The following is a 12,891-nucleotide window of genomic DNA, read 5'->3' on the forward strand; positions in this document are numbered from 1 at the left end:
ACGGGGTCGCCATGAGTTGGAATTGACTCCATGGCACCTGACAACAACAGCGTAAGTATGTCCCAACTATCCATAGTGTTTTTATTGGTTGATTTTTTAGAAGTAGATTGCCAGGTCTTTCTTCCTAGTCTTAGTCTGAAAGCTCCGCTGAAACCTGTCCACCATGTGTGACCCTGCTGGTATTTGAAATACTGATGGCATAGCTCCCAGCACCACAGTGACACACAAGCCACCAAGGGATGACAAACAACCAATGATCATGAAGATGACACAGGAGTGGGTAACGTTTAGGTCTGTTATACGGAAGGCTGCTTTGAGTTGGCACTGACTCAGCTGCAGCTAACAGCAATGTCCCAAATCCCTATTTTAGTACCAGTATGTTCCATGCAGTATTGGGAACATGTTATCGTCGTTGTAGTTAGCTGCCCTTAAGTCAGTCCCCAACTCATGGCGACCCCGCACACAACAGGATTAGACCATGCTGATCCATAGGATTTTCACTGGCTGATTTTTGGAAGTAGATCACCAGGCCTTTCTTCCTAGTCTCTCTTAGCCTGGAAGCTCAGCTGAAACCTGTTCAGATGGGTGGCAGCTGCGCTTGAGGTGCATTGGCCGGGAATCGAACCCAGGTCTCCTGTATGGAAGGCAAGAATTCTACCACCGAACCACCTTCATATGTGAGATATTCTTATACTAAAAACTGCTCTAGTATAATTATGCCCTATACGATATCTGGGACATAAACCAGGCATCAGTGGCTGCCGAGTCAGCTCTGACTTACGGTGACCCCACGTGTGTTAGAGTGGAACCGTGCTGCACAGGGTTTTTAGTGGCTAATTTTTTTTTTTTTTGGTACTTCAGGTGAAAGTTTACAGAACAAATATTTTCTCATGAAAGAGTAGTACACGTATTGTTTTATGACAGTGGTTAACAACCCCACAACATGTGAACCCTCTCCCTTCTCGGCCCTTTTTTTTTTTTGGTGAAAATATACATAGCCAAAGATACATAGTGGCTAATTTTTTAGAAGTAGATCGTCAGGACTTTCTTCCAAGGCACCTCTGGGTGGATTCAGACCTCCAAGCGCATTCACCGTATGACTACCCAGGGACTCCATTTGAAACACATTTATACTAAAAAAAGTATTTGTTCTAATAGACCACGGGAACCACAGCCTCCACCAGAACTACATGGTGCCCGGCTATCAAAACCAACCGCACTGACAGGGATCGCAATACAGGGTCCTGGACAGAGTGGGAGAAAAATGTAGAACAAAATTCAAATTCACAAAAAAAGACCCGACTTACTGGTCTGAGAGAGCCTGGAGGAACCCCAAAGACCATGGCCCGCGGACGCCCTGCTCACTCAAAACTGAAGCCATTCCCAAAGTCCGCCTTTCAGTCAAACATCAGACAGGTCCATCAAACAAACAACGCCACTCGTGAGGAAGGTGCTTTAGTTCAGCCAAGTGCAGGAGACCAGAAGGGTAACACCTGCCCCGGAAGCCAAGAAGAGAAGGCAGGAAGGGGCAGGAAAACTGGACGAGTGGACACGGGGAACCCGGGCAGGTGGAAAGGGAAAGGGGGAGCGTGCCGTCACACTGTGGAGATTGCAACCAATGCCACCAAACAATTTGCGTATAAATTTTTGAATGAGAAACTAATTTGCGCTGTAAACTTTCACCTAAAACACAATTTAAAAAAATAGAGAAGAAGAAAAGAAACTATTTGTTGTGTATCTGGAATTCGAATTCAGCTGCAGGCAATAAGCACTGTGCTGGTTGCTAAGCCTGGCAACCCTTTACTGGGGCCCAGCAGAAGGGTCCATCCCCAGGGGCATGCGTCCCTGGTGGGAACAGCCTGTCCGCACCTCCCTGCCACCATCCAGAGCCAACGGGGGGAAAGAAGAGCTGCTGCGGGGTGGGGGCAGGAGTAGGGTTACACAACACTCACCCCTTTTTCTTCCACTTGAGCTGAATTGCTTTTCGAGGAGACAGATATTCTCTAAGAATTACTTGATGAAATGTTTTAGGGACAAAAGACACCAAGATTCACTTCTGTGATGAGGGCTGGAAGCTCCAGTTTAGTGTCTGGGTTCATTGACAAGTCCGCACCCCACACACTGTGTTCATTCAAGCCGGGCCGCCCCCGTCCCCGGCCTGTGGTTTCTAAGAGGTCGGTGTTCTCTTTCCCTAACTTGTCATCACTGTCATTAAGGCAGAGAAAGGGCCCTCCTGCTATTCCGCCTGGAAGATAGAAGCACCATTCATGAAGCCCTCCGTCCATCCCACATTTAGGATGCGCCAGGCCTGGGTGCTCCGTGTGGGGGCACAGCCCTGAGCGATGCAGATGTGATTCTCAGCGCCCAGGGCACACGTCTTAGCGGGAGAGCCCGAAATAAATTAGAATTCCAACCAACCAACCAGTTGCTGTTGAGTCCACCTTGACTCCTGGTGACCTCGTGTGTGGCAGAGCAGAACTGTACTCCACAGGGTTTTCGATGGCTTATTTTTCCAAAGTAGATCACCAGGCCTTTCTTCTGAGGTGTCCCTGTGTGGACTCGAGCCTCCAACTTTTGGCGAGCCCCCAAGTGTGTTCACTCATTGCCGGAGAGTTAATTCCGGCTCCTAGCAACTCTATAGGACAGAATAGAGCTGCCCCATAGGGTTTTCTTGGCTGTAGTCTTTACAGAAGCAGACTGCCACATCTTTCTCCCGCACAGCCCCTGGTGGGTTCGAACCGCCAACCTTTCAGTTAGCAGCCGAGCACTTAAGCACTGTGCCACCCGGGCGCCTCAGAACTACCATATGACCCAGCAGTTCCACTCCTGGGTATATACCCAAAAGACGTGGAAGCCGCAGCTCAGATACTCGCTCACCAGTGTTCGCTGCCGCGCTGTCCACAGCAGCCAAAAGGTGGAAACAACCCGCACGCAGCGTGGTCCACCCACACAGTGGGCTATTGTTCAGCCATAAAGAAGGAGGAAGCTCTGATGCATGCTGTGACGCGGATGGGCCTCGAAAACATTATGCCCAGGACAACACCTTGAGTGCAGGCTTGTGAGACCCTGAGCAGGGGGCCCAGCTAAGCCGCGCCCGGGCTCCTGACCCACGGAAGCTACGGGTGTGGCTGTAAGCTGCTGAATGTGCGGTGATTTGTTGCCTGGCCGTGTCCCTCCAGCTCCGCGTCCGTCTTCACAAGGCCATCTCCCCTCTGTGTTTCTCTGCGTCTTTTCTGTTTTGTAAGACACCACTCAGACGGGAAAGCACCCATCCGACTCCGGAGTGACCTGATGTTAACTTAGCTAATTACAGCTACAAAGTCCCTATTTCCAAAGTCAGGCTCACAGGCACGGTGCTTAGAACTGCAATGTATCTTTTTGGGGGTCACAGTTGAACCCACAGCGCTGCATGAAAATCAGTTGCTGGGATCCTGGGAATTCCCAGAGGTGAGGACGGTGCCTTGGGTCCAACTATCCTGGGCAAAACTCCATCTGTGCACCAGTGGTCCAAGAAGAACTCATGGGGTGGGATGCATTTGCCTAGTCTACACGTCTCATATCAGAAGGACCGTGACATACTTGGTCTGTTGGGTGTGACGTCTCTCACCGAGCACCATGCTGATTCATTAACATTGAACCCATGGTCAACAGTGCCTCCAGGACTGCAAGAGAATACATTTCTGTTTTCGCACGTCTTTTCCTTGTAATTTTTTCCCTGGGGAAGTGCCGAAGAAGACATGTCCACGGGGGACAGAAGAGGGTAAGAATCCAAGCAGAAAAAAAAAAAATTCATTATAAGGAAACAAAGTTAACTGAGAGAGAGAGAGAAACAAAGACAGGCTGACATATGCCGGAGAATGCAATGCGAGGAGGGACAGCTGGCAGGAGGCGACAATGTCATCCAAGAAGCATATGGAAACCATTTGAAAGGTTTCCATACAGAAGGCTCTGGAAACTGGGGATGCGGGAAGGAGTGTCTGTGAACAAAGCAGGGAACCGCAGCAGCTGCCCAGGTGGGAGGCCACCTGCCAGAGGCGCCATATCTCCTCCAGGTAAACACTCAGCTGGCCTCTCGCCTGTCCACTTATGCCCCGACATGACCCGCGTGGCCCTCCTCTGAGGTGAGGGAAATTGCATTCCAGCCTTTGGCAGGACTGGCAAGAGCAGATAAAAATCTGGTGACAAAATCTTCCTTTGAACCAAGTGGCGCTCAGACAGAGTCCTGACTTTTGGATCCAAAAGATCTGACGGTGTCTTGGGCCAAGGGAAAAAAAAAAAACCAAAAAAAACCTTGGTGCTGCCAAGTCAATTCTGACTCATAGCGACCCCCCCCTTACAGAATAGAACTGCTCCATGGCGTTTTCTTGCCTGGTGGCCCAGTGGTTAAGCAGGAGAAAGATGTGGCAGTCTGCTCCTGTAAAGATTACAGCCTTGGAAACCCTGTGGGGGCAGTTCTACTCTGTCCTACAGGGTGGCTATGAGTTGGAATCGACTTAACAGCAACAGGGTTAACCTTTACGGAAGCTGACCTCCGGGTCTTTCTTCCACGGCAAAACTGGGTGGGTTCGAACTGCCAACCTTTAAGTTAGTAGTGGACTGCAGACTGCTTGTACCACCCAGGGACCTTGGGCCAGGGCACTTGTGTAGAAATGGCATTTTGCTTGCATACTGTGACAGGCAGGGTAATGGCTCCCCAGAAGATGTCCCCGTCCAGAGCCTGTGGACATGGCTCCTCACATGGTAGAAGATGAGGTGAAGGGTCTTGAGACAGGAGATGATCCTGATCACCCAGGTGGCTCGTGTGATCACAGGGTCCTTATCAGAGGGAGGAAGGAGGACGAGAGTCAAAGAGAGATTTAAGATGCTACGTTGCTGGCTTTGAAGACGCGGGAAGGGCCACGAGCCAATGAATGTTGTGCCTTCTAGAAGCTGGAAAAGACAGGAATGGAAGAGTGGATTTTTCCCTAGAGCCCCTGGAAAGAATGCAGCCCTGCCAGCCGCCGTGTTGGCTGCCGTGTTGGCCGCCATGTTGGCCGCCATCATTAGGAAAGAATGAGATCAAAACACTGAAGGAAGAGCATGGATGGGGGCATGGAGGGTGTGGGACAGGCGCCTCAGTGAGGGAAGGACCTCAGTGGACAAGACAGAACAACATGGAGCCAGCTCTGCCTGGAGCCATGTGCTCCTCTGCTGCTCAGTGTTGGGCGCCAATTTTTGCTTTTGAGCTGGTTCAGCTTGGGGTTCTATCTCTTACAAGGTCAAGCTTTGTGGCTCATGGACAAACCCAAGCAGGGAGCAGTCACTCATACAAGGAAACTCCCTTCACCCACCTCTTCAAAAAGAAAATGGTGCACTCAACACAATGTCAGATATATCTGACTTCTAGATGCTATCACCTCCCCACGCAGTGGGGCGCCTGACCCACTGAGGCCATTAGAGACTAAGGGAAGAGACTCTGAACCAGGGTGTGGTCCCAGGAGGGGCCTCACTCCTAAGCTCCTCTTCCAAGCCTGATTAGGAGTCCCCTGGGGACAATGGAAGGGACAAAGGAGCCTCAAATGAGGTCTTTGTGTCCTGCTAACTCCCTCCTTTGTTGGGAAAGTCTTGATGTAGCCACAAAGAAAAGCGCATAAGACCATGTCCAAGCTACATCCACGCCATGCTCCAAGTGAAAGCCTCCCCTGGTCTCTCCTCCACCCTCTCCTCCTACACTCTGGAAAGCTCCAACCTCCCTTCTCCTGCACTGCAGGATACCAAGAGTGCCCATGGCATCAGCAGTCACTCATGCATCAACAATTCCCGAATAGAAGTTTCCAATGCCAACAGCTCTCTGGAGGCTTCGGGCAGGTGTGGACACCTGGGCGTGTCCACCTGCAACTCAGTACGCCCGGAGTTGAGGGTGTCTTCCTTCCTCCAGCAAACCTGCCACTTCTCCTCCTCCTCCACGTTCTCAGTCTCGGTGGTCACTTCTCCTGTCCGCTGGGATGCTCAAACCAGCCTTCCTCCACTCTGTCCTCCTTCCCCTCCATGCCTGAACTAGCTGCTGTTCAGTCGACCACATCTTATGGCGACCCCACGTGTGTCAGAGTAGAACTGTGCTCCACAGGGTTTTCAATGGCTGAGTTTTTGGAAATAGATGGCCAGGGCTTTCTCCTGAAGCGCCTGGGGTGGACTCCAACTTCCAACCTTTTGGTTAGCAGCCAAGCACTTTCACCGTCTGCAGCACCCGGGGGCTCTCCTCCATGCCTAATTGCCTCCAAAACCCGTTTATCCCACCTCCTTGGTCTTCTCCAGCGGCACATCCACCGTTCCCATCTCAGGCCTTTTCCCTGGGCTAGTGGCATTCTGGAAACCCTGGTGGTGTAGTGGTTAAGAGCTACAGCTGCTAACCAAAAGGTCGGCAGTTGGAGTCCACCGGGCGCTCCTTGGAAGCTCTATGGGGGCAGTTCTCCTCTGTCCTAGAGGGTCGCTATGAGTCAGAATCGACTCAACGGCAATGGATTGTTTTAGTGGCATTCTTGCTAACTCTCATCTTGGCCCCTTCGATCCATTTTTTCATGTGATTAGAGATATTTGCCTCTAACTTTCACCCAGAGGTGGTTCTGTCCCCTGGGAACATGTGGCAAAGATCTAGAGACATTTGTGGGTGTCATGACAGGAGGGGGTGCCACTGACAGCGAGTAGGTGGAGGCCAGGGATGATGCTCAACTCCAGACAGTGCACAGGACGCCCCTCCCCAGGGAACCATCAGCCCCCATGTCAGCGGTACAGAGTGGGGGAGACCTTGCATTAATTATTTGGAAAAAAAAAATTGAGTTCCTTCCCTGCACACACTGTACACCAGAAAAAAATTCCGATGGGTCAGACAGTGTAAACCAGGGGGCCCTCCAGCTTCTGTGATTTCCCTCCCCTCTCCTCCCCACTCAGTGTGTGGATTTAAATGTGGGCAGCGTCGTAGGAAGTCAGTAGGTCAGATGATTATGGGACGCAGAGTCTCTTGGGGGTCAGTGGGATCCGCTAAACCAGGGGTTCTCACCTGGGGCGATTCTGCTCCCCAGGGGACACTAGGTGATGTCTGGGGACACTTGTGGGTGTCACAACTGGGGGTTGCTACTGGCATCGAGTGGGCGGAGGCCAGGGATGGTGTGCAACACCCTACAGTGCACAGGACGCCCTCCCCAGAGGAGGATCTGGCATCACATATCAACGGTGAGAGGCGAGGCATTTCAAATTTTGTTTTTGAAGGAAGGGCCTCTGGCTCATGACGGTCACAATGCAGCCATGAGAACAAGTACAGACAGAAATGGAGAATGAATGACATAGTTTGTCTTACAACTGTGGAGAGACTTGAGCCAACGCTGAGCAGGGAGGAGTCTGTGCCCGTCCTCGTTACCTCGAATAGAAGGAAAAGGAACATTGGAAGCCGATGCAATGACTTAGAGAGTAGAAAGCAGGGAAGCTTGGGAAGCGACAGAGAACCCTGGCTTGGGAAGCGATTATAGAGTACCGCGTGGGTGTGGCCAGTTCAGAGAAGCTCCTGGAATCCCATCAGCTCCTCAAGGTCAGGTGCTGCGTCTGCATCTTCATCTCTCCCAACAAAGTATTCTGTAAACAGCTGGTGCAACAAAGCCGTTTGTTGTTTGAGTGCAAAGAAATAAATTGGTCTTGTGTTTGCTTGTTTCGGCCTTGCAAAAAGTGAATGAAAATTTCTTCCATGTAGCAACCTAGCAACTGTCCTGGACTGCTTTCTCCTCTTTGTATGGTTCAGGCAAAAAAGAAAAACTGAAGGCTAGAAGAATCGTGGGTTAATTATCAGTCTCCAGGTATAATGCAAGGAGTCCTGGTGGCTCAACGGTTAAACGCTCAGCTGCGAACCAGAAGGAGCTCTGGTGGCGCAGTGGTTAAGTGCTTGGCTGCTAACCGAAAGGTCAGCATTTCAAACCCACCACTGCGCCGCGGGAGAAAGATGTGGCACTCAGCTTCCATAAAGATCACAGCCTAGGAAACCCCAGGGGGCAGTTCACGTGGGGTCGCCAGGAGTTGAAAATCAACTGGACGGCACCCAGCAACAGTTACAATGCAAGGTCATTAAAAGCCAACCTTTACAGCACACCTGCCTTTCTAAATTGAAGTAAACTTCCTTCAGGAATGTAAAGTCAAATTAGGGTTGAAGGAAAAAAAAAATCAGCTAAGCCTGCCCATCCAACGGGATCTTTGCTTTCTATTCAGCTGTAGTGGAGACAACCCGTCTCAGACCAGCAGGCTAAGTTTTACTTAAGAAGGAGGCAAGAGAAGGGATGGTTCCAGAAGGCTCTTCACGCCGCTAATCTCAGATGACAAAATATCTTTTCGGATTTTTCTTTTTTTAGCAAAGATTGGCAGTGAGAGAGAATGAAATGCAAAAGCTGGGTTAAAAAGAGAGAAGATAGCTGATTAAGAGAAATGAGAGAGGGCAGCAGAAAGCAATTGCTGGTCCACACAGTGACCTTGAGCTAAGAAAAAGCCCTTGACCAGATGAGGCATAATTTATTTTTTTGAAAGCAGCGTAGGAGGATAAATTACCACCTGTGTTTGAGAGATACATGAGAACACCCCAGATGAACTGGACCAGGATCCAAGGAATTAACGTGTAGTTGTAAAAAGAGAAGTGAGTAGGAGGACAGACCCACTGTGCCCTGTTACAGGAATGATCCGTGAAAGCTTCCAGAAGGATCTATGACAGATCTAAGACCTTTGAGGGGAGAAGAGAGAGGGTCTCTAAAACATACGACAAAAACAAAGAGCATGTGGGGCGACATTGTGCGCAATCACCATGGCGGTCTCTAAATAAGCCCCTGGCTCCACCAGCCTCCAGGTCTACCTCCCAGCATCCTCTTGGCCAAGTGGGGAAGTGGGGTACCTGCCATGGGTGGAGACCAGGTAAGAGGTAGAAAGCCTGACTCTCATCTCAACTCCACAGCGAGGAGGTAACACCAAGCAAGTCACTGTCCTCGGGGTGACCAGTCGTCCTAGCTGGAATTTCCCTAATGACTAATGGAATCCCTAGGTGGTGCCATCACTTTAGTGCTTGACTACTAACTGAAAAGTTGGCAGTTAACCCACAGAAGAAAGGTCTGGCGATCCGCTTCCATAAAGAATACAGCCAAGAAAACCCTATGGAGCAGTTCTCTTCTGTAACACATGGGGTCGCTATGAGTTGGAGCCAACTCTAAGGCAACAGCTATAGGTACTTAACAAATAGAATGTACGAGAAGTGATAGAATGTGACTTCCAAGGTTAGGTCATAAGAGGTATAGTGGCTTTCTCCTTTCCCTTGGCTCACTCGTCTTGAGGGAAGCCAGCCACCATGTTGTGAGGAGACTCAAGCAGCTCTATGGAGCCATCGATATGGAGAGGACCTGAGGCCTCCAGCCAACAGCCATGTGAGGGAGCCATCTTGGAAGTGGTTCCTCCAGCCCCAGTTGAGCCTTCAGATGATGCTGCCCCAGCCAATGTCTTGGCTGTGTCACCCTCATGAGAGACCCTGAGCCAGAACCTCTCAGCTAAGTCATCCCCAAGTTCCTGACCCACTGAAACTATGAGGTAATAAGTGTTTGTTGTTTTGATCTGCTAGGTTTTGTGGTAATTTTTTATGCAGCAACGGATAACTAATACACTGGGTCCTAGACTCTAAGACCTTTCTATTTGGCTTCCTGTTTTCATTCCCAGAATGACCACGCTCTATTCTTGGTGGCTTATCTTGTTCTCATCTCTTCGTTCTCCTCTTCAGTTCCTCAACCTTCCTGCATTCCTCCAAGTGTTTGCCATGAATCTTGCCTCTATTGGCCAATTTTACTGATTTGGCTAATATAACAGTCTGACCTTTCAAAGCGGAAAGATAGCCCTTGGGTTCACATTTTTCCGGGTGTGGTGTCTCAGTCTCCTGGGATGGGTACAACAAAATACCACAAGTGAATGCCTTTAAGGGACAGAAATTTATTGTCTCACAGTTCTGGAGGCCAGAAGTCCAAACTCTGTCTCTCTGTCTGGGTTCTAGGGGAAGATCCTTCCTTGTCTCTTCCAGCTTCTGTTGTCCCAGGCGTTTCTCGGCTTGTAGCCGGATTCCCATATGCTGCCTTCCCTCCGTGTGTGGCTCTGTCCTTCTCTTTTATAAAATGCTACTCAGAAGGGGTTAGGATGAGGACCCATCCTGCTCTGGTACGACTTTTAACTTTAGCTGAGAACATCTGCAAAGAAAACCCCTATTTCCCCCAAACATGGTCACACTCCCAGGTACAGGGGTTAGGACTTCAATCGATGATTTTGGAGGACACAGTTCAATCCATAACACATGGTTAACCATCAGCTGTAATAAAACCCAAAAGGTTGCCAACTTTGCTCCTGAGCCCCTAAATTTCTTTAACCATCTAGCCCACCTCTCTGTATAATTTTTTATTTCGTCCTTTTGCCCCTAATCCAAGAGGATCACGGTTTCCAGAACCTTCCATCCCACTTGCCTCCCCTTTCTGGGGCCACTGCAGCAGAGCCTGTTTATGGAACAGACACCTCTTGTCTGCTCCGCAGCCGCTCCTTTCTGCCCGTCTCCTCTCATCAGACTCTAATCGAGCCGGGAGAACCTCCCCTCTCCCGTTGCCCCAACTTCATGAAATAAATCTCAGCGCGCCTACAGGAAATTTAATAAGCTTGGTCTTCTTTGTCTTTTTTTTTGGTCAGTGGACTTTTTGTTGGGTTTTCATGGAAAGAGGTGTTTGTGAGAAAACTATTTGCAGCAAGGAGCTCCCGGTTCTTCCAGCTTTCTAGTGTGCACAGAGGAAAAAGGGGTTACGATCCTGTAAGGGAGAGGCACTGGGGGGAGAAAAACCCGATAAACATGGGTGATGCCGAGGAAAACTGAGAACCGTTTGTAGATTCGAAAAATAATAAACTTCCCATCACTTGTTGTTGTTGTTAGCTGCTGTTGAGTCCCCCCTCACTCACGGCGACCCCCTGTGTGCAGAGCAGAACTGCTCCATAGGGTTTTCAAGGCTGTGACCTTTCGGAAGCAGATTGCCAGGCCTTTCTTCCGAGGCACCTCTGGGGGGATTCAAACCGCCAACCTTTCATCTAGTAGTGGAGCACTTAAGCGTTTGCGACACCCAGGGACTCCCTCGAATTATTGACTACTTATATAATTCAAAATTAATAAAGGTACTAAATGCAATATGGGATCCTGGAGTGGATCCCCAGAACAGAAAAACGATGTGAGTGGGACAGCTGGGGAAATCTGAATAAAAGTCTGTTAAGAATATTGTAGCAATTTTAATCTTATAGTTTTGATCTATGGTTATGTAAGGTGTTAACATTAGGGGAAGCTGGGTGAAGGGTATATGAAAACTCTGTACTATCTTTGCAACTAAAATTATTCCAACATAAAAAAAAACAAAAACCTTAAACAGTTGCTGTCTAGCCGACCCTGACTCATGGCGACCTCACGTACGTTAGAGCAGAACAGTGCTCCACAGGGTTTTCAGTGGCTGATTTTTTGGAAGTAGATCGCCAGGCCTTTTTTCCAAGACATCTCCGGGTGGACTCAAACTGCCAACCTTTTAGTTAGTAGCTGAGCGCTTAAGCATTTGCACCACCCCGGCAACCTATTCCAACATAAATAATTTTTAAATTAATGAAGATAAAGTGGAAAAACCCAAAGCCTCACGCAGACATCAGCTGGGCACCCAGAAAGCAAGTTATTCCCTCTGTTCATTTCGTGGCCACGCAGATGAAAATAGAAATATCCCAACGGCCTGCAGGCTGAGGTGCCTGGTGATGTGGCTGAGATGTGGTCCGAGAGGAGGCCACAAGCAGAAATCCCTCGGTGGTGCAAGCAGAGAACGTGCTCGGCTGCTCACAGAAAGATTGTTGGTTGAAGTCCACCCAGAGGCGCCTTGGAAGAAAGGCCTGGTGGTCTACTTCTGAAAAATCAGCCACTGAAAACTCTATGGGGAAGAGTTCTACTCTGACACACACGGGGTCGCCAGGAGTCAGAGTTAAATCCAGGGCAACTGGATTTTTCTATTTCAAAAGGGACCGGAGACATTAAACTCGTTTTTGATGTTAAATTTTTTCCCAAACTGTGGGGTTTAGCAACCCCTGGAGGCGGCGGAGCCCACGCTGTCCTCTGTGGGGTCTGGGAATCTCCGTGTGACCCCTTGTGAATGGTGGGTGGGAGGATGAAGGTCTGCGGCCACAGAGGACCCTGGAGCACCTACCCCAACCCCCCATCCCTCAGCTAACTCATGGACAACGTGAATAATTAGTAATAATACCGGTGACAACTATGATGATCTGTCACCTATGCGGACGCACGATTTGTCGCCAGCGACGCTTTCCTGCGACATTTCATTGACTCTCTGAGAGCCCCTTTCCCCAGGCAAAGACCCCTACCCCCCAATTTCAGGCCTTTTGACCGTACCTTGCTCAAATCGTGACTCCCCAAATCCTTGCCAGTTAGTCACAAGCCACGGGGAGAACGCGCGCCCGGAGAGGGGCTCCCGGTCAAAGACCCCCCGAGCCTTTGGGAATCCGGCTTTCACCGCGCTCGGCCCCGCGCCCCAGGATGTTCGTGCGCAGAAACGGCGGGGAGACTGCGGTCGGGAGGTGGGGAGGCCTCTGGGGGCTCCCCCAGCAACCCACTGTGTGCCTCGACCGCGTCCACACAGCCCCTGCGGCGTCTACACATCCCGGCCTCGTCTACACTCACACCTCTGCCGCGTCTACGCAGTCGGGTCGTGTCTGCACAGTCCCGGCCGCGTCTACACAGTTCGACCAGGTCCACACATCCCCGGCCCGGTCTACACAGCCCGGACCCGGTCCACACAGCTCAGGCAGGCGACCCCGGACTCACCGCGCTCAGGG

Source organism: Trichechus manatus, unplaced genomic scaffold (genome assembly GCF_000243295.1).
Source record: "Trichechus manatus latirostris isolate Lorelei unplaced genomic scaffold, TriManLat1.0 scaffold00057, whole genome shotgun sequence".
Lineage (NCBI taxonomy): Eukaryota > Metazoa > Chordata > Mammalia > Sirenia > Trichechidae > Trichechus > Trichechus manatus.